This window comes from Pongo pygmaeus, chromosome 7 (assembly GCF_028885625.2).
Source record: "Pongo pygmaeus isolate AG05252 chromosome 7, NHGRI_mPonPyg2-v2.0_pri, whole genome shotgun sequence".
Classification (NCBI taxonomy): Eukaryota; Metazoa; Chordata; class Mammalia; order Primates; family Hominidae; genus Pongo; species Pongo pygmaeus.
The window spans coordinates 6,962,683-6,982,501 of NC_072380.2; the positions used below are offsets into that span (position 1 = coordinate 6,962,683).

At 44.9% G+C, this 19,819-nt stretch overlaps 1 pseudogene; it reads left to right on the forward strand.

Annotated features, from left to right (window-relative positions):
• The first annotated feature begins 16,415 nt into the window (after nucleotides 1–16,415).
• LOC129042650 (histone-lysine N-methyltransferase SETMAR-like) lies at nucleotides 16,416–17,479 on the forward strand (annotated as a pseudogene).
• The last annotated feature ends 2,340 nt before the right edge of the window (nucleotides 17,480–19,819 follow it).

The window sequence follows — 19,819 nt, forward strand, 5'->3', positions numbered from 1 at the left end:
ACCACCCCGTCCCTCCCCTCAGCCCTTTGTCCACTGTCCTGCAGGGAGGGTCCTGGTGCTCCCTGTGCCACACAGCAACTCCTGGACCTGTAGATCCAGCTGGGACAGGCAGGAGCTCCGAGTCCCTGCCCTTTGTCCATCTTTCCCAGCACCTCTCAGGCTGTCTATGTGTCTGGTGTTGTTGCATTTTACAATATACTATGAGAGAATAAGTCCGTTGAGCAGCTTTAAAAATATGGTCCCTACATCCTACATCCGTGGCTCTTCCCAAAGAAAGGAAGGTTTATCTCCTCTCCTCTTGAATCTAGTCTGGGTGATATTTTGACAAGTAAAATAATCGTGACTTAGTGCTATGTTCTCTTCTGGGATCAGATACTAATTAACTGGTATCTTTCACATCCTCAGTATGGGATGGTGCTGTGGCCTGAATATTTTTGTCCCTGTGAAGTCCACATGTTTACATCTTAAACCCCAAGGTGATAGCATCAAGAGGTATGGGCTTTTACCCAGTGATGAGATCAGGAGGGCACGGTCCTCATGAATGGGATTCGTGCCCTTGTAGAGGTCACCCCAGAGTACTACGTCATTCCTTCCACCATGTGAGGACATGTCACTGAACACAGGTCCCACTGCTCGCCACTTGCAGTGGTGATAACTGGATGGAGTTGTGGTAGAAAGAGAGTGACTTTATTAACCAAAACTACTAAAGGGGAAATGGCTGGATTCACATCAAAGCAACCACTTCAAGTTTTTGGGGAGAAGACAAGAGTTTAAAAAGGGGGACTTCACATGGGAGGCATGCAGGGGTTAAGCTGGGTGTGAGGTCTTTGTGTCTTGTTTCGGTGGCTACCTTGGGTCTCTGTCCACCTGGCTCATGGGCTGGTGTCCTCTCCACAATGGCTGCGCTGTTGACTAGAGGCCTTGAGGTAATCTGTGGAATATTCCAAGATATAGGAGTCAAAATGTTAACTTAGCTCATCATTGTTTCTGACACTCGAATTCAAGACCCAACTAAGATGACTGAAAAACATCAAAACTACCAAACTCAGAGAACCTGGTGCAAACACAGTGCAGTACACAAGGACAGGAGATGAGAGCAGAGGACAGGTGTGCCAGGTGCAGCCTAGGCATCAGGCTCCCAGGTAAATTATTTGATGCACAGCCCCGTGGGAGAATAGCCTTTTTTTTTTTTTTTTTTTTTTTTTTTTTTGACAGAGTCTTGCTCTGTCACCCAGGCTAAAGTGCAATGGTGTGATCTCGGCTTGCTGCAACCTCTGTCTTCTGGGTTCAAGCCATTCTTGTACCTCAGCCTCCCAAGTAGCTGGGATTACAGGCTCCTGCCACCATGTCTGGCTAATTTTTGTGTGTATATATATATATATTTACTAGAGATGAGGTTTCACCATGTTGGCCAGTCTTGTCTTGAACTCCTGACCTCAGGTGATCCACCCGCCTCGGCCTCCCAAAGTGCTGGGATTACAGGCATGAGCCATTGTGCCCAGCCGAGAACAGCCTTCTTGATGCTTACCAGCAGTGAGGGAGGGTCAGCTACATGACAGGCTGGAAGGACAGTGAATGAGATCAGGCTTGGGGAGCTTCTTGGTTGATGTTCAGAGCTAGAGGAATTCCAGGTGCTAGCAGGAATTAGTGGGTGTCTAGTAAGTGAAACAAAGATTGTTGGAACAAAGATTGTTGAGGGTCACTGTCATTCAAAGGTAAAAGTAGTGAGAGATTGGGAGGGTGACCTGCCGGGTAATATCAGAGTGAACTCTTTTTCCAGGATTCTTAATGAGTTATTTGGCTTTCAGCAGCAAAGAAAAAAAATACACATATTCAGAAAAGGGAACAAATCATTTTCCCATCCATTACATTCTGCTTTTTCTTGTAAGCAGAGTTCAGAAAAATCAAACAGAGAAACAGAAAAAATAGCCTATGTCTTTTATTGTAAAATAAAATTTCACCCGTACGTTTCAGAAATGCAAGGAAGCACTTATTGAAGACTGTTGCAAAAAAGTCAAAATGTTGCAATAGGGAAAACGGTTGTCCTACACTCTCCTAAAGCCAAAGGCAGGAGAATGTAAGCCCTGCTGGGAGTTAGCGGGATAGTTCTGGAGGTCGTTAGGAGGGAAGTTGACCAGTGTGATTGGGCCATCTGTGTTGGCTAATTTGTGCTTATTGGAGTTAGGCTTTTATCCTCCTACAGAGACACGGCTGCTATACCCTTGCATAATTACATTTATAGGGATGAGGCATCTGACTTACTCTTTTATTGTCCTACCATATGAGTGGCTCAAGGTAGAAAATCTCTTGTACATCATCAGTGAACCTAGACTCTATCTGCAACCCGGGGAACAGTTCTGGATCTCATCCAAGTCTAAGCGAGTTGCTCCGGTTGTTTGGAGACCCTCACACCTCTGCCTGCTTTCTCTGTCCCTAGAGTTTGCAGCTGTGATTGCTCACCGTAGATTGCAGTAGCAGAAGCCACATGTGGTGCTCCCAGTGTGCCTTTATCCACACAGAGGAGCAGGGGGGCTCCGTCCTCATCTGCCCTTTCCCTTGGATTGATGGATGCTTCTAAGCAAATAGACCCGAATTCTACTCCATCCTTCTCTGTTGCAACAGCAATTTCTCTCATTTCAGTGGAGATTGACCTCCTCTTGCATATCTCTTGCCCTGATGCTATTCTCTCCATTGAACATGCTGCTCTACTCCTTTGTTAAGTGTCTCCATGTTTTAAATATCTTTATGCTTAACCATACAATTTTTTATTGCCACTGCAAGCCAAAATAATCTCTTTTTTCTTCTAAAGTCCTAATGCTTCATGAAGCCACATTTTGCCCAAGATATTTTTCTGTATTTCTGCCTTTAATGTTTTTAATTTGATTCTTAAAGGTATGCTGTCACAAGAACTAGAAACAAGGACGGTCTTAACTCTGTAGTTTTCAGGTTTATTCTAGACAGTTTTGTAATAACAATGTGATTTTGTAATGATATGTGTTGTTAGAGATTATTAATTAATTTATTCATAATGAATTTATTGATCCCCTATGATGTGTTGGGCAATCATCTATGCACTGTGGTACGATGAGCCAAACATGCAGTTTCCCTTCTAGCATAAGAAGGCAAATGTTACGGAGAGTCAGTGAAGTGTACGGAAGGTGAGATGGTTATAATTCTAAAGTTAGCAATAAAGAGAACCAGTGGAATGGAGGTCACCAGGGGAAACTTGTTGCAATTTAAAATTGAGAAATTGAGGAAGAACACAGTGACAAAGTGAAATTTTAGCTGATACCCCAGAGCTGGGGAGCAAGCCAGGCAGAATTTTTGGTGAAGTGCAGATGCCCTGAGATGGAGTCAGCCTGGCCCACGTGACAGTTTAGGAGCATATACAGTTAGTTCATGACCAGAGGACTTTGAATCAGTGGTAGTGAACCAGAAACCAAAGAAGGGTGCACAGCCTTCACACCTTGAATCCTATTGGGTCCATCACCGTCACTGTCTAAACAAGGGGGAGAGCTGGGACCATTTCTCTGTCAGACCCACTGTGTCCTCCCTGGGATCTGTATTGGGTTCCCCAGCTGTGCAGCATCTCAGTGGGGTGTGTGGACCCTGAACTGCCTCTTCAGACAGGTAGAGCCTCAGTCTGGGGCTGACACCTGCTTAGAATCTGCATGGGGTGGGTGTGGGCAACACCTGCTCCCTTCTCCTGGGCTCTGGGCGTTTGTGGTTGGTGTTGGTGGTCACAGCAGTGTCTGGGCCATGAGATGTCTTAGCCTGGAATGGCGAATAACCCACTAGAGACACCTTCCTTTCACTGAAGCCTGTAATCTCTGTCCCACTCAAACTCCTTGCATCATTTTACCAGTGACCACCCGCTACGAGTAGCCATGGCTTGAATGTAGTTTCTTTTTCAAACGTGTTTTAAATTGGCCAACTGCAACTACCAGATCCAGAGTAAATACGAGGGGCTCATGCTGGACTCCTGAAAGTGGTCACGTCCTGAAAGGCCATTTGTAAGACATATTGGACAAGGATTCAAGGGTCAGTGGGAATCAGGGGAGGGAAAGGGAGGACAGACAGGAGGAAAGGTCATGTCACTCCCCAGCAAGATGTCAGCCTGGCCCTCAGGGACACTGGAGTTAGGCAGTGACCTTGTCCTCTTGGAGGGGAGGAGGAAGACAGGCTCAGGAAGGCGCAGACCCCACGTGTGCTGTGCCTGGTGGGGAGGCTGCAGTTGGAGGAAGGACAGCAGGGGGCGCTGTGGCCTTCCCGACAAATGCTCTGAGCATCTCAGAGGGCGCTCCTGGTTCATTGTCTTTCCTCAGACCTGGTTTCTTGCTCACTCACTGATGTGCAGGATGTTTTGGGTATCAGAGTCTCAGTGCCCTGCAGCTACAACAGGGCCGCCAAGTTCCTGATGAAATTTATTTCCTCTCCTCTCTCTTCCCCTCCGAAGCTGTATTTTCCAAGCAGAATCAGGTTCTCAGCAGCTTTAAGGCAACCCAAGAGAGTGCACGTTGCAAAGTGCAGTGGAGCATTTGTGTGTGTGCGTTTTCTGGCTGTGAAGAAGACTTCATGGGTGTGAAATCCAGGTCTTAGTAGACGTGGCTGGAGGGTGCTCTTAATGAGGACATCTCGGTGTGGGCTTCTTTGCTTTCTGTTCCATGCACCCCGCCTTTGCTAACAACCCATTTCCCTCTTAATTAAAGTTGTTTCAGTGGATCTCCTGTAACCCTATGTCTTAAAAGGCAAATGTGTGACCTGAACACGTTCAATAAAACTCCAATTCTTTAGCACAGAGGATACTGATTCTCCTGGAGAAGTAACAATTTTGGGACTGCATAAACTTTAAGCTGACACCGAGTGTTTGCCCAGCACACAATGGATCCGAAGAAAGTGAGGCAGAGTGAGAAGGCAGAACAGTGAATGGTGAGATCAGTGGTGACACTGGACCTTCATTTCAACTTAGGTTTGAAGCTCAAATTCCTGCTTGAAATTCCTAGAATTTTGAATTATAGTTTGTTCAAAAATTTGATTTAGGTTTCTGGTACATTTATCCCAAATGTGTTGACACAGACACATACCACACGTTAAAGAGGTGTAAACACAAAAGTCTTGTTAGAAGACATTTATTTGGGATGAGGAAAGGAAACTGAGGACAAGGTATAGGAGTAACAGCAATTCTCTGTAGCTCTGAAGACAAATTATGAGCTCATTTTTCTCTCTTCCGGAAGCTCAGCTGCAGCAGTACGGGTAGCGTACTCCAGGAGCACTGCAAGTCCCTCTACGGTGTTCTCCAGGACGGCAGGAATCTCATCTGCAGGTGCAGGTCAAGCCCCTCATTGAGCCTACAGACACAGAGAGAGCATCCAAAATTGAGCACCAAGGTCAGCAGTGGGTGGTAAAGGGAATCTTGGAGAAGTCACATGCTGACTGATGGGTGATGTTGGCTGTATTAGGGCCGGTAGCACAAACAACCTCAGTCAATAGGAATAAATACACAGAGGAGTGCTGGTCTCACAGGATTTGAGACTCACTCTCATTTGCTTTCATTTTTGTGCTCTGGCCCCATCACACACACACCTGAACACACTGTTAGGCCCATCCCGAGTCTTTAAAAGATTCTCTATAGACAGAGAAAAATATTCTCCCAATAATTAAGTCTACTTGTTTAGATCCAGAACGAACTAGTTAGTATATCTCTCTGTATTTTAAACATAGTGAATTTCACAGACATATCTTGGAATGAAGTTTTGGGAGAAGAAAATCTCTTAGATTTATTTGGCTCTCTACTCAATTTATAGATGAGAAAATCAAGGCTCAGAGATGCTAAGTGGAGCCACCTAAGTGACATGGACCATTGAGACTCGATTCCAGACTCTGTCTCCTGTCTGTCCCTCTAGACACTGCAGCTCTGCATGCCAGCCTCTCTTACCTGAAACCTGAAGAGTAGCTCTTTCATCCCATGCAAAGGAATCAACCACTTCCTGATCATCTGCTCCAGGCTGCTCCTGGGCTGTAGCCTCGTCAGCAATTGCCTGGAGTGGCTCCGCCCGAGCCTGCAGGGCCACCAGGAGAATGGCACCAAGGAGGGCAAGGCTCCTTATGGCTGGGGTCACCTGGAGGAGAGAGAGCAGGAGCGGATGTGTGGGGAGGGAGGAGTCTGCCTAGATTTACAGCTGGGAGAAGGCTCAGAGACAAACCTTCTTGAACCTTCTCAATGAGAGGAGGTGGACATTCGTTGGAGAGGGTGTGGGTATCCACTGGCCTCAGTGTTCCTCCTTTTCTTCTCTGCTCTCTCAGCTTTCATTCTAGCATGCATCTCTATGTTGAGTGTCTTAGCTGGGTTGGAGCTGATGGTGATGATGAGGACCCTGCCATGATGATGTGCTTTCATTCAATGAATTCAGGGAATAAATGCCTCTTACTTTCTGAAGATGGGCTCTACTGTTCTCTGGAAGTCTAGACCTGGACCCAGTGGAGTAGAGAATTAATTCATTGCAGGCTTTGAAGGCATTACCACCCTCATGAAGGGGTTTTTGAGGTTATGGGGTGAGGAGTCTGCTGTAGGGGCCAGGGTGGAGAGGACAATGACCTCATCAGGCTACAGGAAAAACAAGCTCAGTGACATAAAGAGTTGTCTAAGGCTAAAAATGTGTATTATTTCCATCTCTATTTAGGTGTGAGTGACAAAAATTATATATGTGTAATGTATACTACCTTATGAGTTGATATATGTATCTATTTGGACCTTTATCTTATACCATATAGAAAAATCAAGTCAAAATGATTAGAAGACCTAAACATAGACCTGAAACCATAAAGTGACGAGAGGAACAGATGAAGATAAAGCTTTGATGTTGATGTGGGTAATGATTTCTTGGCTATGACACCAAAGGCACAGGCAATAAAGGGGAAAAGAGACAAGTGGAGATGCACTGAACGCTAAAGCATCTGCACATCAAAAAACAACCAACCAAACAATCAACTGAGTGAAAAGGCAACCCAGAAAAAGAGAGAAAATATTTGCAAACCCTACATGATAGAAAGGATAAATATCTGAATACATAAGGAAGTCAAACAACTCAATAGCAAAAAACAAATAATCTGATTGGAAAACAGACCAACGACCTGAATAGACTTCTCTCAAAAGAATGTTCTAAAGAGCTATGGTCATCTCTATTGGACATGTCAATTAGGACACATGTGTTTAGAAGGAAACTGCTTGAGTTTCTCTGTTAACTTAGCTGGTAGCCAATGCCCCCAGCAGCCACCAGAGGTTCAGATAGATGTTCACAGCAGGGGATTCACCTGCTGGGTCCCTCTGGGGTGGCCTGGGAGTCACAGTTCAGATTGGGGGGCACAGCCTCAATGTTGAAACCTTAATGTGAAAGTTTAAATTTTGTGTTACTTACAGATCCTCAAGCTAGGCAGGGCAAGCAGAGAGGGCAGACAGCAGTCCTGTGTTCCAGGTCTTATGTAGTAAGAGCAGCTGTGCACATCCCAGAGAGTACTTCCCCTATTTAAAGGTCTTTGGGGATCGGGTGTCCTAATTTCCAGGGTTATTTTCTGTTGGGTACATTAAATAACTCTGGTGACAAGGACAGTTGAAAAACTTGGTGTGAAGCTTGGGTTCAAACAGGCATCGACAGAGGGACCCCACATCTACCTTGATCAGCCCTGGCCAGACCCAGGCAGCAACCACCTATGGATTCTCCATGACTCCTAAGACAATTGAGCCCACAGTGCCTATGCTGGTGGCTGAGGCTGAACTACCTGGACCGAGGGAATATTTAAAGCCACCAGGAAAGGCCAACTTGCATACCGTAGTATACACTCTGTAAGGAGACTAGGGAAAAAGCGCCAACCTACACACTGAGGAGGGTTTGGGATTTTGTTCTCAATCAGCCTCTGCAAGCCGTGGGGTCTAACCATAAAAACACATCAAAGCCATTCAGCCAAGCCCCAAGATGTTGGTGAACACCTGGGTGAGACTGAATACCACTTCGGCTTGTCTTGCTAAGCAGCTCAGGTTTTGTTGGACTCTCCTGAGTTAAGCAAGTACACGCAGCATGTGGTGCCCTAGAGGAGATAGTTATCTCCTTGCTTGGCAATTAGATACTTTAAGGCTAAACAGTTGTCTAGGAGTAAGAGTAAAAGTGTTTTCAGTAATCTTAAGGTGGGATGAGGCATCTCAGGTCTCTAGGGGTGATTGCTGTTCTAGAGCAGTGGGGTCGCTGTCACTCTGAGGAAGCAGTGAGTTCCTGATCTCTAGCAGGCCCAGGAATTTCACCATTTGAGGAAGTGGCCCTGGTTTCATCCCAGCAGAGGAACAAATTAGAGCTCTTTGAGGAACTGGGACCAGGAGATGATTTTAGGTTCTAGGGCATTAGTAGGTGCCCTGTGAGGGCCCAGTGGATGTGGGTATAGACAGAAAATCAGCAGGGGTGGGCGTGTATGTGGGGAAGGTCCCATGGTTGTGGGGACATCCAGTGACCTGCAGAAGTCAAACCTGGACCAGCCTCCTGCACACAGAACACTCCAATCCATAGGCATTTTCTCAGTAACACATGAGAGAACTATTATTGGGAGAGCTGGTTAGATTTGGGTGTGGAGTTGTTACACACAGGTCTCAGAAGCCCATATTTTTTGCCTAACTTGTAGGGCAGCTCCACAATCTGACCGAGTTCCTTTGGTTTCTTTGCTGTTGGAGATATAGCTAATGGGGTTACTCTGAAGGCAAATGGTGATCTCACAAAATACCATTGTATTGGGTCATCTGCAGAGTACTCAACAAAGCCTGAGCTAAGGAAGCGGTATGGCAAGGGTCGGGGTATGTGCCATAAACCAGTGTCATGTGCTGGGGTAGGGAGAGTAGCAGTAAGGAGTAAGGAGTATCCTATACTAGTAAGGACAGGCTGCTTTGCTGGTGACCCCACAGTCAAGGCGAGTTTCCTTGGTGTCTCCAATTCCAGCGAGGCCATTGCCTCCCTTGATAATCCCTTGGGCAGGGGCGATGTTGTCTGAAGCCATGGCCATTCCCATGGGGGTGGCCTTCCCAGGTGGCTACCCACAAAGGGAAGTGGGGGTCTGGGCATTTGCTTTACTGCTGCTGTTGCACAGGCTGTTAGCCCTGTGGGTCTTCAGGGAAGCATTCAGCGAAAGCTTGAGCCATGTTTTCCTTAGTGGTGTAGGACATTTCCATCCACAACTCTTATACATCAGAGCACATGCATATCCTTGAGCCTGTGTTCATTTTGGAAGCCGTCTCTGCACATGAGGCTCCAATGTGCAAGCTGCAGTCTGGGTTTGTGCTGTGGCGTTGTTAGTCAGTTTGAATTCACACCTGGCATTGGGAGGGCCAACTGCTGGTTTTTTTTTTTTTAGACGGAGTTTCACTCTTGTTGCCCAGGCTGGAGTGCAATGGTGCGATCTCGGCTCACCGCAATCTCTGCCTCCCAGATTCAAGCGATTCTCCTGCTTCAGCATCCTGAGTAGCTGAGATTACAGGCATACACCACTATGCCCAGCTAATTTTGTATTTTTAGTAGAGATTGGGTTTCTCCATGTTGGTCAGGCTGGTCTTGAACTCCTGACCTCAGGTGATCCGCCCAGCTCAGCCTCCCAAAGTGCTGGGAATACAGGCGTGAGCCACCTGCCGGTCTTTAAAATGTTATTTATGATTGTGAAGGCTGCTGGTGTTTAAGCTTGATGCCATTGGACCCATTCAATATCTAAGGATTGAGTTGCCTGCCTTGGAAGGAGGTCAGGTGGCATTTGAGGCACAGCCCCCCTAGCATGGGATTCCAGCACTTCCCAGCTTTCCAGCCTGGGATACAAGTTCTGACCAGGGCAGTCCTGTTCTAGCAGCTTTTGGGCTTCGGATCCTGAGTCTGACAGTAACTCCACAAGCCATGGGAACATAAGATACCAAGCAAGATCAACCATAAAGAGCAATGACATTTTATCCCTCAGGGCTTCGATATTGACATTGATTATGGGGTGAGTTTTCACTAACGTTTCTTCAGAGTCTTTCTCCACCATTGACACAGGCTACATTTGGGAATGATACTTCCATGTGATCATCAGCTAATGTAGTCTACGTCCACTAGTCTGAAGGCTCCTCTTTGTTTAGTGACTCAGTCTGTGCCCTTTTTGGGTCTTGGAGCAATAATCCCTACTACCTCCAGGGAGGGGTGAGTGGGAGACATTAGCTACATTTCAAAGTAGTAAGAACTGGAGCTTCTGCTGGAAGCTGCACATCAAGATGGGAGGTGTGGTGTAGCAGAAGCATTGTGGCCCTGCTGGGTGCCAGTGGGCCTGGGCCGCCAGTCCTTAGGGGATCACAGCTTACTATCCATCCACAATCTGTTTTCCTGTAAATGTATGATGTTGAGACGATGGACCTCTTATCACAGTATGATAAGTTGAGGAGTTATCATTATTGGAGCAAATGTGAATGACATTATCTCTAAGGGAAAATGAACCTGACTCTTCTGTGATTACCAAAGTGTTCACCATGGTGGGCCTGGCCTAATTGTAATGAGGCACTGGTGGCCACAGAGTAGAGAGTTAAGAAAGTTAGGACTCTCAGAAGGGGCTTGGGGTTTCATAGCCCATGCCACAACTTCATAGCCCATGCCACAGCTTCAATAAGAATGACTTTAGGAGGCCACTGTGCTGCTTGGGGAGGCTGGTGGCTTGGGGGCAATGGGCCAAGTGAGAGTCCCCTAAACCCTCATGCTGTGATGTCCGTTCCTATGTCACCACCGCTGCCTTGAAGTGGGAGCTTAGATCTTGATCAATGATATTGGGTGGTTTCCGAGAGGGAAATGTCACAGAGCAAATGTCACAGCAAGAGAGCACCTGCTACACCAAGGGTCTTGGGTTGGAAAAGTTGATGGAAGTGCGGGGTTGTGTGTCTGCCTCTGCACAGCAAAGGTGCTGGCTGTGTGGGAGGGGCCCAGTGAAGTCAATGTGCTGAAAGGGTGATGGCCCAGGAACAAGGGAGTGCCAGCCACAGCCTGTGTTAACTAGGGCACAGCATCTGCAGTTAAGCATCCCTTGCTTGGCTGGAGATCTGGTGAGAGGCACCAGTGGCCTAGGGTACCCTCTAAAGTGGCCACAGCCTCCAGCGTCTAAAGTTGGGGGACGCTGCTTGGTTTTGAGGGCCAGGATGCCATTCTCTCCACTGCAGATGCTGCTCTACCCCTTCTTCTAATCTATTCACATTTTCAATATCTTCATGTTTCACCATGAAATCCTTTATTGCCACTCTAAGACAAAATGATCTCTGTCTTTCTCCTGAAGTCCTAATGCTTCATGAAACCACATTTTACCCGGGATATTTTTCTACATTTCAGACTTCAATGTTTTTAATTTGTTTCTTAAACGTTTGCTATTACAGGCACTAGACACATGGACTGCCTTACCTCAGTAGGTTTCAGTTTTTTCCTATATAGTTTAGTGAAGATAATAGAATTCTATATAATTACATGATATTGGTTATAATTAATTTATTCATAATGAATTTGTTGATCCCCTACTATGTATTAGGCAGTTATCTATGCACTGTGGTATAACGATGAGCAAAACATGCTGCTCACCTTCTATTGTAGGGAGAGAAATGTTACAGATAGTAAGTGAAATGTACAGAAGGTGAGATGGTTACAATTCCACAGTTAGCAATAAAGAGAACAAGAGGGGTGGAGGCCACTAGGGGAACTTGTTGCAATTTCAAATTGAGAAATTGAGAAAAACCTCAGTGACAAAGTGAAATTTTAGCTGAGACTCCAGGTCTAGGCAACCAGCTGGTGCCCTTCGGGGTGCAGTGCAGATGCCCCGAGATGGAGTCAGCTTGGCCCCCATAACAGTTTGGAACAATATGGAAAGTAACTTATGATCGCATGATTTTGAATCAGTGGCAGTTATGAGAAACTAAGGAAGGCTCCTGCTCTTCAAATGGTGAATCCCAATATGTTTCCGTCACTGTCTCAACAAGAGGAAGAGCTCAGACCATTTCTCTGTCACACACAGACCTACTGTGTCTTCTCTGGGACCTGTATTGAGTTCCCCAGCCGTGCGGTGTCTCAGAGGGGTGCCTGGACTCCTGAGCTGCCTCTTCAGATAGGCAGAGCCTCAGTCTGGAGCCATGATCTGCTCAGAATCTGCATGGGGAGGGCGTGGAAAACATCTGCATTCTTCTCCTGGGCTCTAGGCATTTGTCGTTAGTGTTGGTGGTCACGGCAGTGTCTGGGCCATGAGATGATTTAGTCTGAAATGGTGAATAACCCACATGAGACACCTTCCTTTCTTTGAATCCTGTAATTTTTCTGTCCCACTCAAATTCCTTGGGGCATTTTAATAGTGACCACCTGCTAAGAGTAGGCGTGGCTTGAATATAGTTTGTTTTGTTTTGTTTTTTCCAAACATGTGTTTTGAAATCACTGACTGCAACTACACGATCCAGAGAAAGTATGAGGGGCTCACATTGGACTCCCCCTCTGGGCTGGGGGGTCATGTTCTGAAAGGACATTTGCAGGACATATTGGACAAGGGTTCAAGGGTCTGTGGGAATCAGGGGAGCGAAAGAGAGACCAGACAGGAGGAAGGGTCACATCTCACCCCAGCAAGATGTCAGCCTGGCCTCAGGTACACCAGGGTTAGGCAGTGACCCTGTCCTCTTGGAGGGGAGGAGGAAGACAGGCTCAGGAAGGCGCAGACCCCACGTGTGCTGTGCCTGGTGGGGAGGCTGCAGCTGGAGGAAGGACAGCAGGGGGCGCTGTGGCCTTCCTGGCAAATGCTCTGAGCCTCTCAGAAGGCGCTCCTGGTTCATTCCCTTTCCCCCAGACCTGGTTTCTTGCTCACTCACTGAAGTGCAGGATGTTTTGGGAATTAGAACCTCAGCGCCCTGCAGCACCAGCAGGGACTCAGGTTACTTGGAGAACTCTTGTCCCTCTCTTCACTTTTCCTGATGCCTTAGAAGCAGTATTTTCCAGGCAGAACCAGATTTTCTGCAGCTTTAAGGTAACGTAAGAGAGTGCCTGTCACCCAGTGCAGAGGAGCAATTGTGTGTGTGCGTTTTCTATGTGTGCAGACAACTTTGTGTGTATGAAATCTAGATTTTGGTGGATATGGCTGGAAAATACTCTTAATGAGGACATCCCAGAGGGGTGCCTCTGTGCTTTCTGTTCTACTCATCACGTCTTTGTAACAGCCAGTTCCACTTTAATTGAATTATTTTTTTCCCATGGAGCTGATACTACGTCAGGTCCAAAAAGCAGATGTACGATCCAGAACTGCTCAGGGAAACTCAAACACTTCTGGAAAGAACGTGCTGGCTTTTCCTGAGGAGTAGCAATGTTACGGCTGTATAAGCTTGAAGCTGACAATGATGGTTTATGGAACACGTAAGCATTATCTTTGGATGAATCCAATCAAAATGAGGCAGAGTGAAAAGGCAGAGCAGTAGATGGGGAGATGAGCAGCATCATTTGAGCTTTCCTGATAATGTGTGTCTGAAGCCTTTGTTCATCTCCAATATTCCTAGAATTGGAACTGGCTTTTGTTTAACATGTAGAATTTAGGGTTCTGGTACTTGCATCTCACGGTCTTGACTAAGACACATATCAAACATTAAAGAGGTGCAAACACAAAACCTGCTACAAGGACTTTATGAGAGATGAGGAAAGGAAGCTGGGGACCAAGTACAGTAGTAATGAAAGTTATCTTCTAGGTCTGAAAGCTAGTTATGAACTTACTTTCTTCTGTTCCACAAGCTCAGAGGCAGCAGAATTTGTAGTGAATCTCACCGGAGGTGCAGATTCCATAGTTGCGTTCTTGAAGATGATAATCTCTTATTCTGCAAGAGCATCTCAAGACGGTCCTTGGGCCTGGGGATACAGAGAGCATCAGGCATTAGGACTGTGGTCAGATGTGGGTGGTAGACAGAATCCCTGTGCAGTTACCTGCTGGGCTGATTGCGTTCATCACGGTGGCCACATCAGAGCAGCAGCAAGATCAGCCCAATCAGTAGGAATCAATGTATACAGCTGTGCTGCTCACAGGCCGGATTAGAGACACATTCTCATTTGCTCACCTTTTTGTATTCCTGCTCCATCACTGAGGCATCTGATCACACTCTTAGGCCTGTTGCTAGTTTCTAAAACTCTTCTAATAGACAAAGTGAAACATATTTCTTCAAGAGTGGGCTGTCATCAGTGATGCAGGGGAGATGGCCCAGTATGTTTCTGCAGAGCATGAAATAAGTGTGCTTCTCAGAATTGTCATAGAAATCAAAAATCTTTGGAGAAAAGTCATCCCTGGAGTACCATCTGGTTCTTTCTTTTTAGTCTACACATAAGGAAATTGAGGCCTGGGGGAGGTGATCACCTAAGAGACAGAGCCAGCTGTTGGGTCTGATTCTAGAGGTGCCTGGTTTTCCTCTCTAGACTCCTAGCTCTGCAATGCTGGTGGCTCTCACCTGAAGCTCTAAAACCTGAGCTTGTGTCCCCTGTGAAGGAGATGGCAAAGTACCGGTCGTCTGCCCCAGGCTGCTCTTGGGCTGCAACCTAGTCAGCTCTTGCCTGGAGTGGCTCAGCCTGGGCCTGGAGGGGCACCAGGAGAATGGCAGTGAGGAGGGTGAGAGTCCTCATGGCTGGGGTCATCTGGAGAAGGGAGAGTAGGAGCGGATGTGTGGGGACTGAGGAGCCAGCCTGGATTTATAGCTCTGCTGGGAGAAGGCCTGAGACAGATGCTGCAGTGACAAGAGGTGGAGCATGTGATTGGTTGTGGGAGGGCTGCCCCTGCCCTCCAGGTCCCTTTTGTGTTCTGGTGTTTTCCCAGCTTTCATCATAGCTTGAGGCTTTATGTTTAGTGTCTGGACTGGATCCAAGCTGATAGTGAGGCTGAGTACCCTGATTTATTTTTCTGTTTACAATCTACTTGAATGTTTTCTTTTTGATATTGAAAAATGTAAAGAAACCGTGATTTCATTCATTAAGTTGGGGAACAAATCCCTCTTATTTTCTGAAGATGGGCCCTGCGGCTCTCTGGAGCCCCAGATCTGAACCCAATGGCATAGAAAATTAAAGCATTGGAGAATTCAGGGACATTTCTACCCTCATGAAGAGGTTATAGCATGTGTAGCCTCCTCCTGGGGCCAGTGTGAAGAGGACCAAACGACTTAATCAGGCTACAGGTGAAATGAGCTCATTAGGATACTAGGTCAAGAATAAGTAAAACTATTCTTTTGTGTAGTTGTAAGCAGATCAGCTTCAATGACTGTTCTCAATTGGTTGTCGTCAACTTCCAATGGCCGGCCACTATGCTCCTCATCTTCAAGGGTCTCGTCTCCTTTGCAGAACTTCCCGAACCACCACTGCACTGTACGTTGGTTAGTGCAGTGGGTCAAAATGCAATGTCCTGGGCCAAATGCATTGTTGATGTTGAGAGTTGTTTCCGCTGCCTTACGATCCATTTTGAATTCAAATAAGAAAATTGCTGGAATTTGCTTTTTGTCTAACATCATTTCCATAGTGTAAAATAAATATAAAATAGCCAAATGGTGGGTTACTTTTAAGAAACAAATGTCATTTGGATAGATCAGGTAAAATTTGTACCATTAACATATCTGTACTTTAAGAAATATCAAAACAATTGACATGCCTATAGCCCTCTTCTAGGATCTTTGTTATTGTTTTAATTATAAAATCTTAAATCATGCAGACGGAACAACAGGTAGAAAGGGTAATAGGCTCCCATCTGTTCCCGCAGCCCTGCAGCTCTGCTCTTGGAAACCACCACTTCCCAATTTTACACATTCTTCCACACTTGCTTTTTCCCTCTAATGCTGTGTCTTGTACACTTTGTATATCAAAACACATCAAGCTTCAACGTTACAATTATACCCTACACTATTCCAGTGTTTGCACATGCCATCACTTTACTATTTTTATATTGGGAAAATATTGTCAAATTGTCATAATTTGTGTATTTCTAAGCTTTGCCATGACAATTTTAAACAGCAATGAATATAATTTTATAGACATCAGATTGCCCATAAGTGACAATATCTTTTGAATATGTCTTTAGAAGTAGAATTCTGGGTTAAAGAACGTGTCTTAAATATTTTGAATTTATTGCTACATTGTCCTCACTAAAGATTGTTCAATACACTAAAAACAAAAATCACTCCAACCATCGCTGTGCCCAGTGGAATTTCTTTTAGAAGGCCCTGGTTGGTGCAAATGTAATTGTGGTTTTTGCATTGTTGAAATTTGCCGTTTGATATTGGAATACATTCTTAAATAAATGTGGTTATATTATAGATCATTTTAATGCACATTGCTCACTTTATGGTTTTTTTTTTGCTGATGACTGATTACTTTCTGTCTATTTTATATTTATTTTACACTATGGAAATGATGTTAGACAAAAAGCGAATTCCAGCAATTTTCTTATTTGAATTCAAAATGGATCGTAAGGCAGTGGAAACAACTCTCAACATCAACAATGCATTTGGCCCAGGACATTGCATTTTGACCCACTGCACTAACCAACGTACAGTGCAGTGGTGGTTCGGGAAGTTCTGCAAAGGAGACGAGACCCTTGAAGATGAGGAGCATAGTGGCCGGCCATTGGAAGTTGACGACAACCAATTGAGAACAGTCATTGAAGCTGATCTGCTTACAACTACACAAAAAGTTGCCAAAGAATTCGACATCAACCATTCTGCGGTTGTGCAGCATTTGAAGCAAATTGGAAAGGTGAAAAAGCTAAATAAGTGGGTGCCTCACGAGCTGACAGAAAATTAAAAAAAGTCGCTTTGAAGTGTCGTCTTCTCTTATTCCATGAAACAACAACAAACCATTTCTTGATCAGATTGTGATGTGCAACAAAAAGTGGATTTTATATGACAACCAGCAGAGACCAGCTCAATGGTTGGACCGAGAAGAAGTTCCAAAGTACTTCCCAAAGCCAAACTTGTGCCATAAAAGGGTCGTGGTCACTGTTTGGTGGTCTGCTGCCTGTCTGATCCACTACCGATTCAGCTTTCTGAATCCCTGAGAAACCATTACATCTGAGAAATATGCTCAGCAAATCCATGATATGCACCAAAAACTACAAAAACTACAATGCCTGCAGCCGGCATTGGTCAACAGAAAGGTCTCAATTCTTATCAATGCAACACCCGACAGCATGTCGCACAACCAATGCTTCAAAAGCTGAACGAATTGGGCTACGAAGCTTTACCTCATCTGCCATATTCACCTGACCTCTTGCCAACCGACTATCACTTCTTTCAGCATCTGGACAACTTTTTTTGCAAGGAAAATGCTTCCACAACCAGCGGGATGCAGAAAATGCTTTCCAAGAGTTCATTGAATCCAGAAGCACGGATTTTTATGCTAAAGGAATAAACAAACTTATTTCTTGTTGGCAAAAATGTGTTGATTGTAATGATTTCTATTTTGATTAACAAAGCTGTGTTGGAGCCTAGTTATAATGATTTAAAATTCATGGCCCAAAACTGCAATTACTTTTGCACCAACCTGATTTTTACCAATTGTCATCGCCCTTTCTTCCTGCCTATGTTTAGGGCAGCAATATGTTCCTCTAGGAATACTTGATGTCTTAGACTCTCTTGCAGCTCAGTGACAGCTCTGTTCTGACCAATAAAAGATAATCCCTAAGAGGGGTAGTCTTTAAAATAATGAAATAAATTTCTGTTTTTATGTTATATTTTTCCATTATTGTTTTATGTGGTCTTCCTTTTTTCTTCTTGGATCGTGGAAGCACTTGGACTTGCAGAAACAGCTGTCTTTTTACCACGAAGAAGACAATTCCTCCATATGGATGGAGGAGCAGAAAGATACAAGACTCTTTGGTTCTTGAGGCCATGGTTGAGATACTGCACCCACTCCTGTTTGCCCACCTCTGGTTGTGTCACGACTTAGGAGAAACATGATCTTACCTTTGAAATCCATTGTTTATTTGGGTTTCCTGGTCTTTGTGGCTGAAAGCAGCTGGTACATGCATTATAGAGCTTTTTAAATCTCTTCCAACGTGATAAGCAAAATTTGATATCACAGTGGAGTCTTGGTTTGCATTTTTCATGTAAATTAGGCTCAAGATGATTTAATGCCCAAGAAGCACTTGTATTTATTTTCCCTGAAGTGCTTTTTTTTTTTTTCTAAACCTTCTTGGCCTATTTATTTTTATTGACTGGTAGCATCTCTTTATATAGTTTGAAATCAACTCTTTGTCATATGTATTACAAATATTTTTAGAGTTTGTCATTCTCTATAGGGTTTCTTTTGATGTGTAGTTATTTTTATGTAGATTTAAAATTTATTTGTTGATTTCTGAGTTTTGTGTCTTTCCCACTTAACCTTGTAAAACTCAGTCTTGCATGTGTTCTTTCATGCTCTGTGCTATGAGTCAGGGTTGACTTTCCATCTGCTGCCACCCTCCCTGAGGAGGCTGTGCTGTCCCAGGGAGGGCTATCAGGATCCATACCAACTGGACGTATGAATGGCACATACAGAGGCCCAGCAAGTATGTAGGAAACATGGAGTAGATGAAGCTGCTAGATCAGAGAAACATCAAAGCGACATTGGAGCAACAAAGGTGCTCTGTGTGGTCTATTTCACCTCTTCTGTCCCACTGTGCTGTGCCTCAGTCTTCCCCAAAGTACACACATTTCAGTGTAAGCACAGAATTCCATTTCTGAAGGCCCTTATCTCTGATCTTGCACCTGACTGACTTATACACACAGGAAGCCCATGTCTCTTCCCTCCTCAGAGACATTCAGATCCTGCTTCTGCACAGGAGGGGCTGGACCCCAAGATGAATTGCAGTCTTGGGGACCTGTTCTTGCTACAATCTCATGCACCTGTAGACCCCGATGGGTGCATCCTGCTGGCCGTATCATTATCTCCAGTCTGTGGAGAGGTCAACAGTACTCCTAGCCACCATTTTCTGAGAGCAATAAGTCTCTTTACTCAGTAATGATGATCAATGGGAATTCTGACTGGTGGCATCTGGTAATAAACTCGACTTCAGCTACTTAAAGGATGTGGACCAAAAGATCAGATCCCAGATGCTTCACATGAAATCCCAAAGGAGGGGCTTTACAAAGGCTTGTGCCGAGGACAGCCTGTGATGATCATGTAAGACTCTCAGTCAGCAAATATCCCTTGAGCATCAGCAGCTGTCAGGTTCTAGGCTCAGAACACAAATAACCCAGCAGCTTACAGAAGCCAGCACTGCAGAATTCAGAGGATAGAGAGTATAGGATATGAATGAAGTATATGGAATTTGGCATCAGCCTTGTTGCTCAATCATTTTTGACTTTGATTAAGGTAAATAATCTGCCTAATGTTCATTTTCTCCTTAATGTATATTTCTGAAAAAAATATTTAATGGTAATTGAGAGTTAATAGGATTAATGTATTAGTTATTATAATGGATGGATATTTCTTAGTAATCAATTCATATTAGCTAATATTAGTACAGTAAATCTTTATGTGTTTTGAGAATACTGTCTGGCCTATAGGAGTTATCCAATTAATAGCACTTTTATGATGTCACACAATGCTGCCTTCAACCCATCATAAATGGGAAGAACACATTAGTGTTCTCATTTTACAGAATACTATAGTTTGATCCATATGATTAAAGTGTTGCCTCCAAGGATAAAGGTCCAGCATCATCAAAGCTAGGTTGGAATCCCAGGCCCCTTTTTCCAAATCCCTTCATCTGCTTACGGCATGGGTCCCCAACCCCTGCGCTGAGGACCAGTACCGGTCCATGGCCT